Source organism: Zingiber officinale, chromosome 5B, assembly GCF_018446385.1.
Source record: "Zingiber officinale cultivar Zhangliang chromosome 5B, Zo_v1.1, whole genome shotgun sequence".
Lineage (NCBI taxonomy): Eukaryota > Viridiplantae > Streptophyta > Magnoliopsida > Zingiberales > Zingiberaceae > Zingiber > Zingiber officinale.
Window position 1 is genome coordinate 69,574,209 of NC_055995.1, and position 21,353 is coordinate 69,595,561.

The following is a 21,353-nucleotide window of genomic DNA, read 5'->3' on the forward strand; positions in this document are numbered from 1 at the left end:
GTTCATCTTCGACAGTCTCCTCTTCGGCATCAAACATCATCTATTTTATGCCCCGTTCTCGGAGACAACTCAATTTTCTTAGCTTCAGTCTCCAGTTCACCTTCTGAAACAGATCGATCAACTGACAAACAAAGGCATGCAAGTTGGTCCAGACACAACAATATGGGACATGCTAGCTAGGAAAAGTACTTGATGCTCCACATGCCCATGCATCACTTATTAACTGCACCAGAACAAGCAGCAGAGAATAAAAATAGCTGCAAAATTCAGAGCCGGAGAGATTCGTAGCGAAATGTTCCTTGTCTTCTTCTTCTTATGTCATGCTGCTATGCGTGGCAAAAATCCAGCCAATAAGTTCACAGGAGCTGGTCACATATGGGCACACCTTGCTGCAGGATTTATATTTGCTGAATTGTTGGATTTTCCTTTCAGTGTTTGCCACCAAGGGTACCAGTTTCAGCACAGTGTTCCCCACATACATGCACCATCTAAAGGCCATCCTCTTCAGTGGAGGAACATTAAAGAGCAAGAGCATATAACCTAAAATTATGATTTGACACCACAACCCACACCTCTTTTCCCTGCCTGAAATCTCACTTTGTTGATCATAAATGGCATCTATTTTTAACTCTTGGTTAGTGCTTATTTTACTGGCATCAAAAACTATACTGAAGAACGTAACCAAGTGATTTAGACATAATCTTGAGAGTTTCATGAGTAGCGAAGTACTGATCAAAGAAAAAATCTGCATGCACCACCAGTGTTCCCTGCCCCCAAATAGCCAAATTGAATTGCTTATGGACCGAATTGAAAGATAAAACAGAAGGTCCTGTAGTGATCTCCAACCATGAATATGCAGGCACTATAAAATAACAATTTGCATGCTGTTCTTGACCCAGCTTGTCCAGTGCTGCATGCATGCGTGATGCCGATTAGATATAGAAATACGATCCAAAATCCAACATTTGGTACAACTTCACCAAACCCAATTAATCAGAACCCATTACTCTTCTTCTAGTTTGATTTAATTAATGCGTCGCTAGAATGCAATCAGTGCGAGGCCCCATGCAAGAGATGCATGCTCCCTCGCAGCTACGTCCTGTCAAATACTGCAGCTAGCGAGGCCCCTAACAATCGTCGAGCAGTGGGCGTACTGGAACAAGGACATGTCAATGCGCCGACGCCATGCATATGGAACGCCACATGATGAGAGCGAGTGGGAAGCTGCAAGCGACAACCGTAGGCTGGTGGAGTTGGCATATCAGCGAACGGCAGCGTGCGCGCCGAGCGTGCGTGTGTCGGATGCCAGCGCGATGCGGATGGATCAGAGGAGATAGAGTTGGTACCCGCCACCGAGTGGGGTGTGAAATGCACGAGGAGGACCTAGCCTGCACAGCCGGAAGGATTCATTGTTTTTTCAATTACAAGAAAACAGATGGGAGCCTGCATGGTTTTATGTTGTTTTTTTCTATTGTAATTGTGTGGTTGCGCTAGTGCTTCACTGTCATGTCAGAATTTGATTGTGTTTTTTCGTTCATGATCAGACAAAAGCAAAATCAACATCATATGTTTTGTCCGTGTCGATCAGCTCTGATCAGATACAGGAGGTCTTGACATGCACCTTCAAGTTAAGAATGCAGATCACCTTCAAGTCTCTCATTGTCATCCATGGGCTTTGGATGACCGTGTTGTATTTTTATTCACGACATCTCTCTGACAAGATCCAGAGGCAAAGTAAAGGTTAATTAGGAAAGCCATGGTTGTGGTGCTGAAGCTGAAGCAATAAAACGTGTGCCTTTCCAGCTGCATGCCTTCAGCATCAATCAGAGCAGACAATTGGACACAGTTCACATGCAACTGAACATGATGGCAATTGTCACCTAGAAATATTGAACTTGGCGTTGCATGAGCATGAGGCATCAGTTGCAAGTTGAAGGCTAGCTATTTCCATGAGAACAGAGTTTGAGATAAAAGCATAGCTCCAAACTTTGAACACTGAAAAATTGGATAATTGTTAAGTATCCATCTGTTAGCTGTCTAGTAAAATGCTTCTAATAAAAGTTTGTATTTTATTATTAAAATATCTATTTTATCCTTGTAAGTTATTATTTAGATTATTTATGTATCAGTAAAGAAGAGATATGTAACAATAGGATAAATTTTTTAAAGAGAACTTAACTTAATATTGATTAAATTTTAAAAGGCGTTTAAAAAATGAATAAATGGCAGATATAATTACTTGTAAAGGAGTAATTATTTGAATGGAGTAGAATAGCTAGCGAATATGAAACTTTTTAAATGAGTTTTAAAGAAAATATTTAGTTCACATAATGTATGATTATGCTCGGAATATGTGTCAGATGAAGATTGGATGAGTTGTCATTGGTATTGACAGAGAGGCGACTAGGACATCCTTCTCGTATGCACCTACAAGAACGGACTCCTAATCCAAAAGGCATGACAGTGTAACAGAAAGTACCATCTGCCGTGATGAAGCTGACATTCTCCTGATCTTCCCACGCTAGAGGGATTTGGTGGTACCCTTGGTAAGCGTCGAGCATACAAATCCTTTCACAGCTCGAGGTCGAGTCTACCATCTGATCAATCCTGGGCAGTAGGCAGTAGTCCTTGGGGATGACACGGTTGAGGTCTCGGAAGTCGATGCAGACTCTCCACTTATTGTTGGGTTTAGACACCAGGACCACATTAGAGAGTCAGGGTGATAATTGCACTTCTCTAATGTGTCCTGCTTTCAAGAGCTGGTCTACCTCAGTTCGGATGATCTTATTTTGCTCGACCATGAAGTTTTACTTCTTTTGCTTGACCAATTGTGAATCGGGCAAAAGATGCAGTTTGTGTTGGTGCAACCTTAGGTCAAGGTTGACCTGGTTGACCCGACTCGAGGTGACTTGACTCGAGTTGTATTTTGATGTTTGACTTGGGAAGATTGTCGGTGCAACCTTAGGTCAAGGTTGACCTAGTTGAGTTGCATGTTGATGTTTGACACTCGTGAGAGAGTTGTATTCTTGATGTTTGACAAGAATAGGTGTTTGGGAGATTGTAGGTGCAACCTTAGGTCAAGGTTGACCTGGTTGACCTGATTCGGGAAAAGTCCAAGCAGGGAGCTTGGCACGCGAAAAGTCCAAGTATGGAGACTTGGCAACGGAAAAGTCTAAGCAGGGAGCTTGGCACTGGAAAAGTCCAAGTATGGAGACTTGCACGGAAAAGTCCAAGCGAGGAGCTTGGCACGCGAAAAGTCCAAGTATGGAGACTTAGCTCGAAAAGTCCAAGTATGGAGACTTGCAAAAAGTCCAAGTATGGAGACTTGGCGAGAAGTCCAAGCAGGGAGCTTGGCACGAGGAAAGTCCTAACTGGATGTTAGGCAGTTGAAAAGTCCTAGTGAAGCAAGGACCTAGTGAGGATGTTAGGCGGTGGAAATCCTAGTGAGTGAAGCCGGTGGAAGGTGAGTGAAGTCAGGCAAGGAAAATCCAGATAGATCAAGGGTGATCGGACATCCGGTGTTGAGAAGTCCAAGTGAGTGAAGCTTGGCATATGGAGTCGGAGAGGGCTTTTCTCCGAACTAGGTTAGAGAGGGCACTCTAAACCTAGAGTTGGATCGGTCTGCAGACCGATCCAAAATGATCGATCGTGATGGTCCGGTGACCGATCGATTCCACTCAAGAGAGCATATCATGGAGTTCTCGATCGGTCCTCAACCGATCAGCGACGATCGGTGAAGAAGAGTTCTCGATCGGTCCAGACCGAGATCGGTCTCCACGACCGATCAGCAGACGAAAGCGCGCCACGGGAGAGCTGGATCGGTCTGGGACCGATTGATCGGTCCCCACGATGAAGGGCATCGATCAGAAGCCGAGTTCTCAGTTGCTGCGGCGCCAGTTTCTTCACCGCTTCGCAGTATAAAGGGTCGAGAGTCGCCGCATTTCTTCTTCTTCCTCTTCTTCTCTTGGCCGCTGCTGTGCTTGAGCTTTGTTGAGCTCTTCTTTGCAAGCTTCGCGTGAGCTTCATTCCACGACTGGATCAGCTGCTGCTGAGTTGCTTGTTGGCATCCGTCCGTGAAGTTGTTGCTTAATCTGGGACTTCAGTCGACAACGAGAAGGCAAGCTTGTGTTGTTGCATTCATATTGTCTTGTATTTCTTGTTGTATCTCGTGTACTCTTTGCTTGCTGTTGCAAGATTTTGTGGCGAGGTTACTCCACCCAGAAGGAGTATATTTTAGCCGGGTTTCCGGGGATTCATCCACCGACGGATTGACAGGGCTCGTCCACCTTAAGGACACGCCGAGGAGTAGGAGTATCATCTCCGAACCTCGTACATCGCTGTGTTAAGGTTTGATATTCTTCCTTTCGTTTCTAGTTTATTTTTCCGCTGCGCTAACGAAGTGTAGGAAGAAACGCGAGCGATTTGGGGTCGGCTATTCACACCCCCCCTCTCTAGCCGTACAAAGGATCCTAACAGTTTGTGCTCAGCCACCTCGGGCCTGACTCCGGGTAACTCTTCGGGGGACCAAGCGAAGACGTCCCTATTACACATCAAGCATTGAACCAGGTCTGTCTTGATCTCAATAGGCAGGTCGCTCGATATGCAGGTGAGACTTTTTGGATGCTCGGGATAGAGCTGGACTTCCTCTCAAGGGATGGGCTCCTCTACTATTGGCAGAGGCTCCTCTTGGATGACGTGGATACTGTCATCCTGGGTTCTTTAAGCTTTGTGGGCCTCCACCTTCATCATGTCGATATAACACTTACGAGAGACCAATTACTCACCTCTGACTTCCCGACCTAATCTCCCACAGGGAACTTGATTTTCTGGTGGAAAGTGGAGACTGCCGCCTAGAACTCATGCAGTGTCGGTCTCCCTAAGATGACGTTGTACGAGGACGACGAATCCACCATTATGAAAGTGCTCCTCCATATCCTCACCGGGGGCTCGCTACCCAAAGATATGGCTAGTTTGATCTGGCCCATGGGTCTTACTTCATTGTCGGTGAAGCCGTATAATCAAGTGGCCACGGGCTGGAGTTCACTTGCATCGATTTGCATGCTCTCGAATGCACTCTTGAACAGTACGTTGACAGAGCTTATGGTATCAACAAAAACCCTGGCCATGCGATTGTTGGCTATGACGACTTTAATTATTAAAGCATCATCATGAGGAAGCTCCAGCCTCTCTAGGTCTTGCGGCCAAAAACTGATGATGGGCCCGGTAGCTTGTTCCTGACTGCATCCCACAACGTGTATCTCCAGGCGGTGCTCATGAGATTTCTGAGCTCTAGCGGAATCTCCATCTGTGGGCCCTCCGGAGATCATGTCAATCTCTTAGATGACCACGTTTCCTCTGTTGCCCTCCTCCCGGGCTTCTCCTGGCTCCTGGTCACGACTGAGCTATTGACTTTCTTGTCCTGCATTATCGAGCAGGGGTTTACCGGACTGACCTGCTACGGGTTGTTGGTTGGTTAGCAACCTCTAAATCTTGGGTGCGATCTCAGGTGGAGGTAGGCCCAGCTCAGCTGCGTGTCGGGAGTCACAGACGAATTGAAAGCAATCACTTGTGGCATGGGTGTGGGACCTATGGTAAGTACAATAACGCGACCCCCACTAATCGGGCCTTTGGGCTTGGACAACTGCCACACATTGGGCCGGCCTAGCTAGAATCTTGACCGGGATGGAATTGTAGTCGGGCATCCTGAGCGCGTGGAAGAGGCTGAGTTGGTGGTTAGGGTGACCTCTTCTTTAATTTGTTGGCGGGAGCAAGTGCCTTATCCGCTTTCCGCCGAGCCGCCTGAACTTCTTTTACGTTGATGTAACTAGCGGCCTTCCCTAGCATCTCATCGAAGTTCTTCATGGGCTCTCCGATGAGGGCTTGGAAGAACTCCCCTTCTACCAGCCCATGAGAGAAGGCGCTCATCAATATTTCAGAGATAGTGGACGGGACATCCTAGGCTACCTGGTTGAAGCGTTTGATATAGCTAGCTTCTCAAGGCCTCGGCAGACCCTTGCTTGAGGGCAAATAAACAGTGGTATGTCTTCTGGTACTTCCTGCTGCTAGTGAAATGATGCAGGAAAACAGTCTTGAAATCATGGAAGTAGGTGATGGACCCGTTCGGCAATCCATCGAACCATTTCTGTGCCAAGTCGGACAGAGTGTTCAAGAACACTCGACACTTAATGATGTCGCTGTATTGGTGCAACAGCGTAGCATTTTGAAACTTTCAGGGATGATCCTCCGGATCCTTACTATCGTCATACTCTCCGATAGCTGGGGGCTTGTACCCCTTCAGTAGCTTCTCCTTGAGTACCCTTAAAGAGAAGGACACTTGCTCCTCAGGCTCCCCCCGAGGCTCCTCCCTGAGGACTATGACTTTCCCCTTCTTTAAGTCCCTGGGCGGGGAGCTTTCCGCCATAGAAGCCTGCGGCTGCTCTTTCTTATTATAATAGTCTGGGCCCTTGTGGAAATAGTCCGGGCCAGGTTCCCGATAAAAGGTTGGAGGGAACTCCTCGGGTTGTTTCCTCTTAGATCCTTTGTTAGAGATGTGAGTCAGGTCCTTAGAAATTGCAGACATCTTATACGGTCGTGAAGCAGTTGTCTATTTTTTTGAAGTTGCGCGCCTCTTGGCCTCCTTGAACAATTCGTACTCCCCCGTCGTCATGGTCACGTTGATTCTTCCGGTGTTCGAAATCTGAGTCAGACGAAGGTCGGATGAGCTATCGCTGGTGTTGATGGAGAGGTGACTAGGACACCCTTCTCATATACGCCTATAAGAACGAACCCCCACGTGACGCTGACAGACAACGATGACTGAGCCAACGGTACTTGAGCTCTGCGCACACTCAGACAAACATACGGAATGTTAGAGGCCAGAAACCTAGGAAAAAGTCCCTGTAGCAAGCCCTCCGATGCTCATGTCAGGTACTATTTCCTAGAAGAACAGTGTACGATGGAGAAAGAAAAGTAGAAGACAAATGTGAATATGCGAGAGAGAGTACCGGCGCAAGGGAGAGGACCTCCCTTTTTATATGACAGTGTGTATCCCTAGAGCCTAAATGATGTCAGAGAATGTCGGGTGTCAGGATCTGTCTAGTAATGGAGGACGCGTAGCACCCTCTTGTGGACTGGAAGAAGATTCCATTCATAAATGACTACATACCATTGAAATATTCTTTGACATACAGTGGTTATTCCCTGATAGGCAGTTACGATTCCCTGACCTTGTTGTTGTGTAGCGCCTTCTGTCCTACCCGGGCATGACTAGGGCAGCTCGGGATGATCTGTCATGTATAACACCTTGCCTAAGTCTTGAGGGGCTGGGAGAGCTATGATGAGATCGCTCAAGAGCTGACCGGGAGTTGACCTACTAAGAGAACCAGGTCTGAGTATGACCGGACTGTGAAAACCCGACCAGTCGGAGTAGGTCAGACATCACCCCAATTGCACATTCTGATTCAGATCTGGGATCCTGATATGTAAGTACCAGACCGAGCATCTTGCTTCTGGTGACACCAGGCGATTCTACTACCTCTTCTTTCCCTAGCTGCTGACTGCCACATCCTCCTGACTATTGATTACCACATCCTCCTGATCGTTGACTACCACGTCCTCCTGACTATTGACTGTCACATTCCCTTAACTTCTGACTACCACATCTTCTTGACTGTTGACTGTCACATCCCCTTAACTTCTGACCGCCACATCTCCTTGACTCCCAATGACCGGGCTTACCTTTATGCACCGTATCATTGTATTTTTAAAAATTTACAAAGTGCATCAATTTAAATTTTATAAATTTTTCATCACTCAATAATAATTTTATAAGAATTACTTTTGCATTTGCATGCATGTGAAAATTATTGATGTGACACTCAATATTCGATCATAATAGAGTCTGTTCTTGAGTTCCAAGAGGCTTGTAGTTCCTGTGAAAGGGCTAGACCTCATTGCCACTACCTAGAGATGAAAAGTAAGTTTGCATATGTGTTTGTCTCTACTAGTTGAATGATAGATTTTGGACGAGTTGAGTTGGTCACTTTATTTGATTGTGTTGATACTTCTCTATAAGAGAAATGATATACACCTCAAAACCCCATCTCGACCAACGTGGACTCTTCCATGTTAGCACCAAAAAATTAATTTTTTCTCTCTACTGCATCTCTCCGTGCTCATTTCTCTGCACCTCCTTGCCCTAAATCTCTCCGCACTCATTTCTCTCTACCTCCCTACCCTAAATCTCTTCGCGCCCATGGAACGCCCAGCGAACCCTCCTTCTTCCCCTAGCCCTCCCCTGTCCTAAATCTCCCCTCATTCGTCTCTTCAAAGATATCGACGAAATCCTCCTTCCCTAACAAAGGATTCAGCCAACGAATCTAGGTATGAATTTCTATGAGTATTCAAATGGGTTGCGCTAGTTTCCTTAAGTGATTTTATAAATTTTGTATTTTTTTTGTACAAATTAGCTTTCTTCTGTTTGGATCTTAATGTTGCTTAATTTTCTTCTATTTAGCTGCTCGATTCGCCCTAGGGTAGTTGCTGGATTCAACTCTCCTTGCAAACAAGATTGGGGCACATGCTTTGCATCTTCCAAAGAAGGTAATCTATATTTACTGTATAAATTATGAAAAGGCATTGTATGTTTAGGGTGGAGATTTAAGATTTACCATATATCATTTTAGTCACTCAAAACTAGGAGTTTTCTATTTTAAAAAAGAAGTCATTGATGTGGGTGGAGATTGCCTCTTATAGTCTTATTCCCTCGTGTTTATTAATTTGGCCATCAACACCTATGCCTTTCAAATTATGTCTTTTGCCATTTGGTGTTTCAAATTAATAGTTGAGACAATGGAACTATTTATTAACAATTTTGACTGAATTCTATCGAAGTTTATGTTGTTCCATTTTCTTATCCTATTTTGATACTTGTTTACTCTGCTTCAGTATGTAGTGCCTAACTATTTTTGGAGAAACCACTTTATCCCTGAACCACAATTGCATTGTGCGTATATGTGAATTTTTTCATTGTTTGGGTTTTTGTTTTTGTTTTGGAGTAGTGGCTTTGGTTTAGTAAGTTTTTAAAATAAAACGTGACAGAGGGTAGTACTGCACTGACAGCTATTCCTTATAACTTTTTTGTTTGTATTCTTCTTTACCATATGGAATGTGGATTTAGCTTAGCAACTCCATTCTCTTTTTCTTCCTTTATTTAAACTATGATCTACTCATCACTACTAGTGAACTTCTTTTCTAAGCCTATGTATTTTGGATTTGTTTTTCTATGTTCTTTCTCTATTAGTTTTTTTCTTTCTATGAAATTAACCATCATTCTTGTCACTCAAGAGATTGGTAGTTGGTTTATTGTATCTCATATCCAAATAAATAAGTTGTTAGTTGTTAGATGAGATACTTCGAGTGATGAGATAGCTTGAAGCAATAAGTTTATGTTTTACATATTGCTTATTATCAAAATGAGATAATTTATGTGGTACTTATTGCTGATTTATATAGTAACACAAAATAGCTTATTTCTCTTTTTGAATTGATTTAGCATTCACTCTATGAACATTAAAAAAATTTGAATCTAAATAATTCTCGTTTTCTTATTAAGTTGGTTTTTCATGACATCATCAAGTTATAGATCTATCGACAATACGAAATTTAAACTTGTACAATACAGGGACTATGGATGAAGAACATTGGTATGTGTTTCTAAATCGACTAAAAATCCTGAAAGGAGGTCTTATGGATGTGGGCAACATGGCTTGCAAAAGTAGGTGGTGGTCGATACTTTGTCTGATGAAGACAACAGTGAAATATATAGTGGAAGGTTAGGAAGAATATGTTGATGCGATAAGCTTCCAGGGTTTTGATACTTGACAATGTACCTAAGTCTGGTCAGTTTGACCAAGAGTCGATCCAAACAAGACTTGATATTTGAAAGAGACTAGCAAGAAAAGTCCTAACTTAGTTAGGCAAGGGGAAATCTTAGGGGGAGGTAACCCTAGGTGTTGGAAGTCCTGGTGAGTGAAGCTAGACAATGAAAATCTTAGGAAGAGGTAACCTTAGGTGGTGGAAGTCCTGGTGAGTGAAACTAGGTAGTGGAAATCTTAGGGGGAGGTAACCCTAGAAGGTAAAAGTCCTTGTGAGTGGAGCTAGACAGTGAAAATCCTAGGGGGAGGTAACCTAGGTAATGGTAAAGTCTTGGATACAGGCCAAGAATGAACCTAGTAAGTCGGGTAGACTTACAAAAGTGTGGCTTGATCCTAAGGGATTGACCCTTAGGTGGTAGACTTAGAGTAGAAACTTCTAAGGAAAAGGTAAGCCTACTAGGTTGAGTAGACTTACAGGAGTGCGGCTTGATCTTGAGACATTGACCCTTAAGTGGTAGACTTGGAGGGGGGACCTCTAAACAAAAGGTAAGTCTAGTAGGTCAAGTAGACTTATATGATTAAGGCTAAGGTTGCTTGTTTGTGTATGTTTGGTTGTTTTATAGGAACCTAGAGATGGAAGAAAAATAGAGAGAAGACAAACACAAATGGGTGAACCGGACTTGACTCAGGTCGAACCAGACCCAAACCAGTTCAATGGACCGAACTAGCAGTTTGATAGACAGATTGAGCTAGGTCTGAATTGCTGATTTGTGAAATATTGGTATGGAAGATGATGTGATAAAAAATCTAGCTCATCTTTATGATTTAGATGAGGATAAGGATAAGCAGATGATGTGGATAGAGATAAGACTTAATCTAGATATTGCTTGATCCAGATAGGACTTTATCCAGATATGCTTCATCCAAATATGACTTCATCCAGATAAGAGTTGATTTTGGTAAGAATCTGATCCAACTCTATAAAAGGAGATGAAGGCTTTACGTTCGAGTGATCTATTATTTGACTACTCATACTCCGTGCTCTCAAAAGGAAAGCTACGACGCGAAGAAGCTCTAAGAAGAGTGTGCTGCATTTAGGACTTCCAAATCATCTTAGTAAAGTGTTTGTTTGTATTTTTATTGCAAACTATATTAATTTTATTAATCTATTATGCTTGTACTTGATAAACTGTAAGATGAGTTTCTCTGTCTCCGGAAAGCTTCTAGAAAGAAGACTACTAGTGGACTCACGCTTGAGTGCTAGGCCTTGGACGTACTGACTCTAGGGGGTTGGGAATCAAGTAAATCCTACTTGTCTTTTTGTTCTGTTTATTATATTTCACTGCATACTAACGACTTTGATAGAAAGAACGAACAAAATTGAAGTGAAAGAGACAAGTCGATATTCACCCCTTATTGATGCTACTAACCCTACAATTAGTATCAGAGAAATGTCGCTCTTCACCGGATTAACTGCTAGAAGAAGAATGAGCCAGAGCCATGATCTAAGATTGAATCATGTAGGTGAAACCTTGAATAAAGTAGGGGAGGTCTTAAGCAGGTCAGTGACCTAATGCTTAGGGGAGGCACTAGGTAGGCCAAGAGTGACCCGATGCTCAAGAGGAGGCACTAAACAGGTCAAGAGTGACCTGATGTTTGAGGGAGATCCTATGGTCCTTTGTTTAGCTGGATTGTTGGGGTTGCAAGATTGTAAACATTGTCCCACATTAAAAACACACGGGAAAGATCATGAGTTTATAAGAAAAAGATATCTCTATTGGTATGAGGCCTTTTGGGTTGAGCCAAAGAGCAAAATCATGAGAGCTTAGGTCTAAAGTGGACAATATCATGCCATTGTAGAAATATGTAAATTCCTTTTGGTCCTAACACAATAGAGTCATGGTTAGGAAGTGAACACATTGCTTCTCATGGACATAATCCAGGAAATTTGAATGTACCATCAGTGGTCTGGATATCAGTTATAGTAAATTTGACTCTTTTGGTCATATACCTTATTACTTTGTTAGTTCGTTCTTGATAATTAGTGTTGAGTAATGTTGTTGTTATAATATGATAGGCTAAATGTTTCTAAGAACCAGATGAAGTCTAATTAGTTTATTAGTTCAGGTGGTTAATTAGTGTTGACTAATGTTGGTGTTGTAATGTGATAGGATAATAAGTTTTTAGTTAAGATGGATGATGCGAAACATATTAAATAATGGTTGAACATTTTGTAATGACTTATTCTATGTTGTTCTTCTTTTGGGACTTAGTTCTCATCTTTGATACTTCTTCAGTCAAGCAAGAATGTGAAATCATATTGAAAGGAATGTGAAATTATATTGCAATATTATGTGTTATGTTAAATCCAAGCAAGAATGGTTATATCTCCCTCCAAAACTTAAAGATGGTTAGTTGATGGTTTGGTCGCAATCACGACTTCTCCCCTTTTGTGTTAATCACATGACTTCCAATTTTTTTCTTCCTTTGGACTTTGTTAAAAGAATTCAATAGAGTCAATGAAAGATAAAAAGGTCCTTGATTTGTCTATTCAAGGAACAAGCGGTAATGATGGCCACTGGGACAGCGGCGAGTGCAAGGCTGAAGCGCCACCCCCACTCGCACTTTATCTTGTTGGTGCCGTAGTTGATCAGGTTTGCAGCGAGGATGCTGATCGGATCATGAACTGGAAGCCAACGTTGAGCATGCCATGGAGCCACACCAGCACCATCTCTGACATGTACATCGACACTTACTACGTTACTATTGCTACTTAATTTTCTCATTACAGTAACAAACTAAAGACCAGAACAAATTTCACCAGAAAAAACTCTCAAAAAAGGAAAGGAAATCATGAAACAGATTGAGACATTCCTTTTGTCAATTGTGTATTAAATCGAAGAGCCTTCACAAGGAAGGCTCCTTCTTTAGCCCATTACAGACAAATTGAAATTAAATTAACTCCAAATTTAGTCACTAAATATGAATAGTTATAAGGACCAAAAGAGCAAAGGAAGAAAAAATTATCTTTGGGCAATGGTGCAAAGTATTTGGCATAGCTTTGCTTCACAATCCTAGGGCCTGGAGAGGGAGGCCGGGAGGGCAGGGGCTAGCTGAAGGAGTCACGAAAGAAGCTTCAGCTAGGGAAGGGAGCTAGTTCTACCTCATACCTAGATTTGTTGGCTGAATCCTTTGCATGGGGAAGGAGGAGGGTTTCACCGATATCTTCAAAGAGATGGAGGGGAAATTTAGGGCAGGGGAGGGTTGGGGGAAGAAGGAGGGTTGGCCGGGCATTCGATGGGTGCAGAGAGATTTAGGGTAGGGAGGTAGAGAGAAATGCGCATAGAGAGATTTAGTGTAGGGAGGCTGAGAGAAATGAGCGCGGAGAGATGCATCAGAGAGAAAAAATTAATATTTTGGTGCTGATATGGAAGTGTCCACGCAAGAGTCCACGTTGGTCAAGATGGAGTTTCGAGATGGGGTTTCGAGGTGTATATCATTTCTCTACTTATAAAGTAGGAGATAAGCTAGTCGATCAGAGGTCTAATGGTCAAAAGGTAGAGAGTATCATAAATTGTTCAATCTCTTCAACGTTTTGACACCTCTTTGATGATCCATGTTAGGCTAGATAGATAATTTAACATATTAAATTTTAGTAGTTTTGTATTAATTGTCAATTCTATGAGTTTGATTTTAGAAAATTGTGTTTGCTCAACTTAAGTCATGCCATGCCAATCAAAAAAGTCTTGAATCTCAACGACCTAGTCGAGAAATGACCATTGCAACTAAGGGTGTCTAATTTGAGTAGTTTTTATTTCTAATCTAGACTTAAATCATGTTTGAGTGCCTGATAAAATGGCAGTCTCAATGTGATCAATGCCATATTAACATTATTGAATTGCAAATGATATGATCATGTTCCAAGTTCTTCCACACTATAAAAGAAAAAGAAGAAGAAGAAGAAATCATGGATTGATTCATCTGAATGATAAAACTTGTAAAACCTAAGCTGCATAGATTCTAAGAATCATATAAGAATTCACATATAGGAAATACAAGAACATATGAGCATGGATCTAGTTTCAACAATTAATCATGGCACAACAACATAAAGAATAACCAAAGATAAAGGAACCTGAGGAAGAAGAAGAAGCGGAGCAGAAGCAAAAGGAAGGTCTTCCAAGGGGTTTAGGGTTGACGTGTCAAAAAACTGAGTCTTTCGTCGACATAGGTGAGAAAGTCTCCTTGTAATCAATGCCTTTTTTTTAAGTGAATCCCTTAGCAACAAGACGAGCCTTATACTTTTCGACATTGCCCCTTGAATCCCTCTTGCTTTTAAATATCCATTTACAACCAATGGGCTTGTTACCTGTAGGCAATTTGATAAGTTTCTAAACGTCATTGTTTACCATAGACTTCAACTCTTATTGCATGACGTTAATCCACTTTTCAGGGTTAGAGTGTTTGACTTATTGGAAAGATGTAGGATCACTTTTCAACCCTATGTCAAAATTATGCTTTTAGAGATAGATATAATTACGAGAATTCATGGTTCTTTATTCCCTTATGGATCGCCTTAAAGACACTTGTGTTTGAGGTGGTTGAGGTACTTACTCATTAATGTGAAGTAATACTTTAATTTCAGTGACAAGCTCCTCCAATTACATTGGAGATGTCATAGAATATCTTAATTCACTACATTCACTAGATGTGTGATACCTATAATGTCCAGTATGGTAACCACACCGCTACTGATTGCACTAGTAGTGACCACGGGAAGATTGCCAACGCATTCCTCAAAAGATACTTTCCTAAACTTATTACTCCCACTGTCCTCAATGAACTTGGCATTTCCCCTTTTGAAGAAGGATCTATTAGAGGGATCATAACATTTATACCCTTTTGACTTCTCAGAGTAACTTATAAAATTACAGCTAACTATTCTTGAGTTTAGTTTCTTTAAGTACCCCATGGTAGTTTTGATAAAATCAACTAAGTCAAGTTAGGTCCTGTTATATTTTGATTCTTGTGTCTAAGTGTGCAGGAACTTAGGAGCACAAGAAGTTGAGCAAAAGATGCAGCTAGCGAGAAGGATGTCACGAGAAGGAATCGACATGCTCGGTGCGTCCGAGGGATAAGGTGCTGCTGAAGAGTACACTAGCGAACAAGAAGAAAGCACACGACATTTTCAAGGGACGAGAAGTCGAAGTGGAAGATTGCTCGAGAATGCTAGAAGATAAGTTCAGGTGAGCCCAATTTCGAATGGTCGAAATCACCCAAGCGAACAAGCCAAAGCAAAAGGCTAGACAAAAAGTCAACTCAGGGTTGAATCTTGTCGGGCGCCCGAACCACCTTGGTGTAGAAAGGGCACCTCAACGAGTGGATCGACTTTAGGTTCACATTAACAGTGGTCCGAGTGTCTGGAGCGGGTACGGGTGCCCAGGAGTGGATCAATTATCGCTTGTCCATTGCGTAGCCATCGCATGGAGATAAAATTTTGCCTTGCTAGGGCGCCCGAAGAGGATCCAGGTGTCCGGATCATGCCACGTCAATAAACAATTAGTTTCAACCAATGGGCTATAAATAGGGCCTTATCTTCTTCATTTCCAACAACACACTTTATACTGTGAATTTCTTTCTACTTTTCATTTTGGAGCTTCATTTTCATATACGAGGCTCCTCTACCTTCGACGTATTGTTCGAGAAGGATATCTTCATAGTGAACTTACTTTCCTTGGAGTAGCAATCTTCTAATTACAAACCAAGTAAAATTGTTGTCTCATACTCTTCTTATTTTGATTAATTTTATTAAATGTATAATTGTTTATAGCCCGATAGTTTGAGAAAGGTATTTGTTGTTTTTAGTGTGCAGGGCAATTCCCCCCCCCCCCCCCCCCCCCTCTTGCCAGCTGCAAGGGACCTTCAATTGGTATTAGAGCCCAACCGTTTTAGAAGGACTAATCGCTGATCAAAGCACAGAAGATGATGGCTGGAACAAGAATCCACCCGCCAAAGTTCAAGGGAGATTTCACCCACTGGAAGAAGAAAATGGAGGTATATTTAAAAATAGATTTTGATATATTTCTAATTTAAAAAAATGATTTTGCAGTACCTACTGCCAACAACGGTGAGCTAAAGAAAGAAGAAAACTGGACAAAAAAAAAACAAGCCAAGTTTGTGACCAAGGAAAAGATAGAATTCTCTCTATTAAGCGCGCTGCCACCACAAGAGGTCAACAGAATTGGAGTCTACAAGTTTACAAAAGACCTCCATGAAAAATTCCTAGAGCTTCATGAAGGATCCTTGAAAACCAAGCTCGTAAGAAGAGATCTACTTCGGAACCAACTGATGAATCTTAGACTGAAGGAAGGTGAAATAGTCCCTCAACTGCAGGGCAAGCTAAAGGAGTTAATCACCGAACTCATGAATCTCAGAGTAAAGATAACCAACTGAGATTCAATAAGGTATGCACTTAATGTTTTTCCAAGAACACCAGACTGGTCAACTCTAGTAGATGCATATTACTAAGGGTGTCAATTCGGGTGGGTCAGGTTGGGTTGGGTCGGGTTGATCTTTTTTTACGCAACCCGAACCCGACGCGAACCTGAATTTAACCCAAAACCCCTAAACCTGAACCCGAACCTGACCAACCCAAACCCGACCCGGGTAACCCGAAAATCTGATTCAAAATGACTTTTGAGGGCTATTTTTCCTATAATTCTTTACTTTTATCTCAATATTTTATCATTATCATATTAACATTGTTATATATATATATATATATATATATATATATATATATATATATATATAGATAGATAGATAGATACCCGGGTCAACCCGAACCTGACCCGACCCAACTCAAAAATTTTTAATCCGAAAACCCTCCAAACCTGAACCCGACCCGAACCCAAAAATGCCCAATCTGAACCTTTTTTTTTTGTGATTCTGGTTGGGTTATCGGGTCAAGTTCATTTTTGACACCCCTACATATTACATCTCTAGGGACTTAGAGGTAAGTAATCTAGAAGAGTTATTTTTCACATTTGAAATTCATGAATCTGGATGTGCAGATTTAAAGGAGCCGAAACAGAACATTGCCTTAAAGGAAAAAATGGATGAACCAGATTCTGAAATATCTCTTGATGATGATGAAACAACATTTATGGTAAGAAAGTTTTAAAAAAAAAATTAGATCTAATAAATTTAATTAAGTGCAAGCCAAGAAAAGAAAAAAGAAAGTGAGATGCTATCACTGTAATGAAGAAGGGCACGTCAAAGACAAGTGCCCAAAATTGAAGAACAAGGTTAAAAGACTGACCCAGAAAAAGCACAAAAACTTAAAGGTGACATGAGACAAAATGTTGTCATCAGAGTCGAAGATTGAAGCCCACGCCAGACTTGCGCTGACGGCAAGTCACCAAGAAGATGGTGAAGCAAGCTCATCTGAAATAAGCATCAAGAGCATAGATCAAGGGAAAGCAACGTCAGAAAGAAGCAGCACTACAGGAGGAGCATCAGATAACGAGATCGACGAGATAAGTCAGGTACGGTCTTTATCTCCTGACCAGTTATACAAGTTTATTAAAATTTTATCTAAAAATTTCTGTCAATTAGAAAATGATAATAAAAAATTATTAAAGGAAAACAAAGAGCTAAAGGAACTTTAGCAAAATCCTGTCGACTAGAAGATTTTGACAAAATGAAAATATAAAATGAACAATTAAAAGAACAAATAAAAAATTTGAAGAATTCTACATGTTGGAATTTTGCTACTTCAAATTTTAAAAATTATCAAGAACTAAATTAGCATTTTCAATATCATAAGGGTCAAATTAAAAAATTATAATAAAAATATGTTCCTAAATATGTTTGATTAATTCAGTAGGTAGAAAGGTTTCAAAATCATGCTTAGATTAAAATCTTTATGCATGTTTTATTTTTTAAATTTAATTTAATATTTTTTTACTTAAAATTGTCTTACAGTTTTAAATAAATTGTTTTATATATTTTTTATTAGAAATTAATTATATCTTAATTTTTTCAAGAAATAGGATTTCATTACTTATCAACAAAAAAAATTTCAAAAATTTTTTACCTTTGTATTATTTTTTTATGATTTTTTTTTTAAATTAGATTTTTCAATTTAAAATTATTTCACAGAGTAATTTTTTAAAATTTTATTTTTTTGTAATATCATATCATGTTCTCTATCGAAACAAATATATTTATAATTTTTTCCCATTATTGATTTTTCTGTGAATTTTTTATCAAAATGCTAATTTTTAATATTAAAAATTCTCAAATATTTAATTTTTGATTTTTTTTTGTAAACATACTTGCAATTTTACATTCTCAGAAAATGTTTTATGATTTTTCGAGCTTAGAAATTATTTTTAAGTTTTTTTTATGATATACCTTTTTCTATAGAAAATAATTTTTTCCTACTTATATTAACTTCAATCTTTAATACAAATTTTATCACTATTTTGGCTATGTCTGTTGAACCATTATAAAAATTTTTATAATGTTTTAATGATAGAAAATATTTTTTTCTTTTAAATCTAATTTTTAAATCGTAAAATTTCATATTTTCAAAATTTATACTTCATAATTTTTTTGAATCTTAGTTACTATTTTTTCTTTTTTATATCCCTTAGAATTTATTTCAAAGTCATTTCCATAGAATACCCCTATTTTTAATATGATTAAAGGGGAAGAATACAAGATGAAGTCTAGGGGGAGGTTTTTTTTTTGGTATTGCATAACATATTTATTTAATTGCAAATGATTCACCTGTTATTTTACTATTGTTTTTTATTTTACCCTAACTTAATTTGAGTTGCTCACATTAAAAAGGAGAGATTGTAAGTACCCCATCGTAGTTCTGATATGATCAACCAAGTCAAGTTAGGTCCTGTTATGTTTTGATCCTTGTGTCTAAGTGTGTAGGAACTTAGGAGCATACGAAGTCAAACGAAAGATACAGCTACCGAGAAGGATGGTACAAGGAGTCGACGAGCTCGATACGTCCGAGGGATGAGGTGCTACGAAAGAGTACGTTGGCAGATGAGAAGGAACGCAACGTTTCCGAGGAACGAGAAGGCAGAGCGAAAGATTGCTCGAGAAGGCCGAAAGATGAGTTCGGGTGAGCCCAATTCCAGATGACCGAAATCATCCAAGCGAACGGAGCAAGAGTTGAAGGTTGGACAAAAAGTCAACTTAGGGTTGACTCTTGTCCGAGAGCTTGGACCACCTCGATGCAGAAAGGGTGTCTCGATGAGTCGATCGACTTTGGGTCCACATCAGTAGAGGTCTGGGCACCCAAAGCGTGTCTGGATGCCCGGTAGTGGATAAAATCTTATCGCTTGTCTGTTGCATAGTCATCGCATGGAGATATAATTTTGCCACCCTGGGAGCACCCATAGCGGGTTTGGGGGCCCAAATTGTGCCACATCAACAAACAATCAATTTTAACCAGTGAGCTATAAATAAAACCCTAGTCTTCTTCATTTCGAACAATACACTTTGTACTTCGAATTTCCTTCTACTTTTCATTTTCAAGCTTCATTTTCATGTACGAGGCTTCTCTTCCTCTGACGTTTTGTTTGAAAAGGAGATCTTCATAGTGAGCTTACTTTCCTTGGAGTAGCAATCCTTTGATTACAAATTAAGTAAAATTATTGTTTCATACTCTTCTTATTTTAATTATTTTTTATTAAGTGTGTAATTGTTTAAAGCTTGATAGTTGAGAAAGATATTTGTTGTTTTTATTGTGCAAGGTAATTCACCATCGTCTTGCCAGCTGCAAGGGACCTTCAGTTTCCTTTCATTAGGCCTATAAGGCCTAACTTTAGCTGGATAACTCCAGACGTGTAAATGTCTAATGCTAGGTTTCCTACCCATCCCCATCTTGAATGGGATTTTAGTGACTTCCTTACTAAGAACTCTATTAAGTAGGTAAACTACAGTCTTGAGTACTTCACCCCACAAAGACTCTGGTAGACAAGTAAAAGTAATCATACTTCTTACCATATCTTTTAGGGTACGATTGCGACATTCATCTACACTATTCTAACTGGGAGTACCCGGTATAGTATACTAAGGCACAATCCCACACTGAGTAAGGTAATTCACAAAAGGTCTTGGACATTATTCACCTGATCCATCATATTGATCGTAATATTCACCTCCATGGTCGGATCGAACGACTTTAATTTTCTTACCCAGTTGAAGTTCAACTTCGGCTTTGAAAATTTTGAACATGTCTAAAGATTATGACTTCTCATGAATAAGGTATAAATAGCCAAATCTGGAATAGTCGTCTATAAAGCTAACAAAATATGTGTGTTTATTCTAAGATACCTTAGCGAATGGTTCACAAATGTTTATATGTATTAGCTACAAAATGTCACTACAACGGTTATCCCCCTTATTTTTTTTATTAGTGGTCTAACCCTTAATACACTCTATGCAGATATTAAAGTTTGACATGTCAAGGGAATCAAGAATTCCATGTGACATTAACCTTTATAGGCGTTGTTTGGATATATGTTCTAAATGTCAATACCACAACATGGAAGAATTCTCGTTGGTCAATTTACGTTTTGTATTTATACTATGCATTATTACATTATCAACCATAAGAGTAAAAGTGTTAAACTTATAAAACTTATCAACTAAGGAATCATTACCAACCAACATTAAATTAAAGAAAATATTAAAAATTCTATTTCTAAATGAACAAGAATAACTTGATTTGTCCAAATAAGAAATTAAAATTAAATTTTGTCAAAAAGATGGTACAATAAATGTATTTTCTAAATCCAAAAAAATATTGGTTCCTAAACAAAGCCTAAAAATACCAATTGACTCAACTTTAGCCTTCTTTTTATTTCCCGTATAGATGTATCTTTCACCATCAAGCGAAAGTTAGCTCCTGAGACAACCTTGTATAGTGACACTTATGTGAGTAGTAGCATCGGTATCTATCTACCAAGTATCAGTGGGTACAATCATTAAATTGACTTTTAAACTAACAAAGTTGAGAAGTTTATCTTTCTTTACACGCCAATTGGCATATTTGGGGTAGTCTTTCACCATATGGTCTTTCTTCTTGTAGAAGAAACAAGTAGGCTCCTTATCTTGTTTCTTTTGTACTTTAAAGCTATAGCCCCCGAAATCTGTAGTTTGCCTTTTTTTTTTCCTTTACTGATCCTTTTCCTCTTCTTGCTCGAATCTTGGGACCCAGATGTTGAGTGAGCACTTACAGGTGTCTCTCTCATGTTTCCATTGCCATTATACTGCATGGTTGCCAATTTCAAAAAAGGTATGATAGTTTCGACCTTTTCATTTGCTACGAAACACTACAACAAAAACATTAAAAGACAACGGATTTTATCCGTTGTCATAGGCCCTTTAAAATCGTTGTAATTGGCAATGTTGTTAAAAGTAGGGCTATGACAATGATTTTAAACT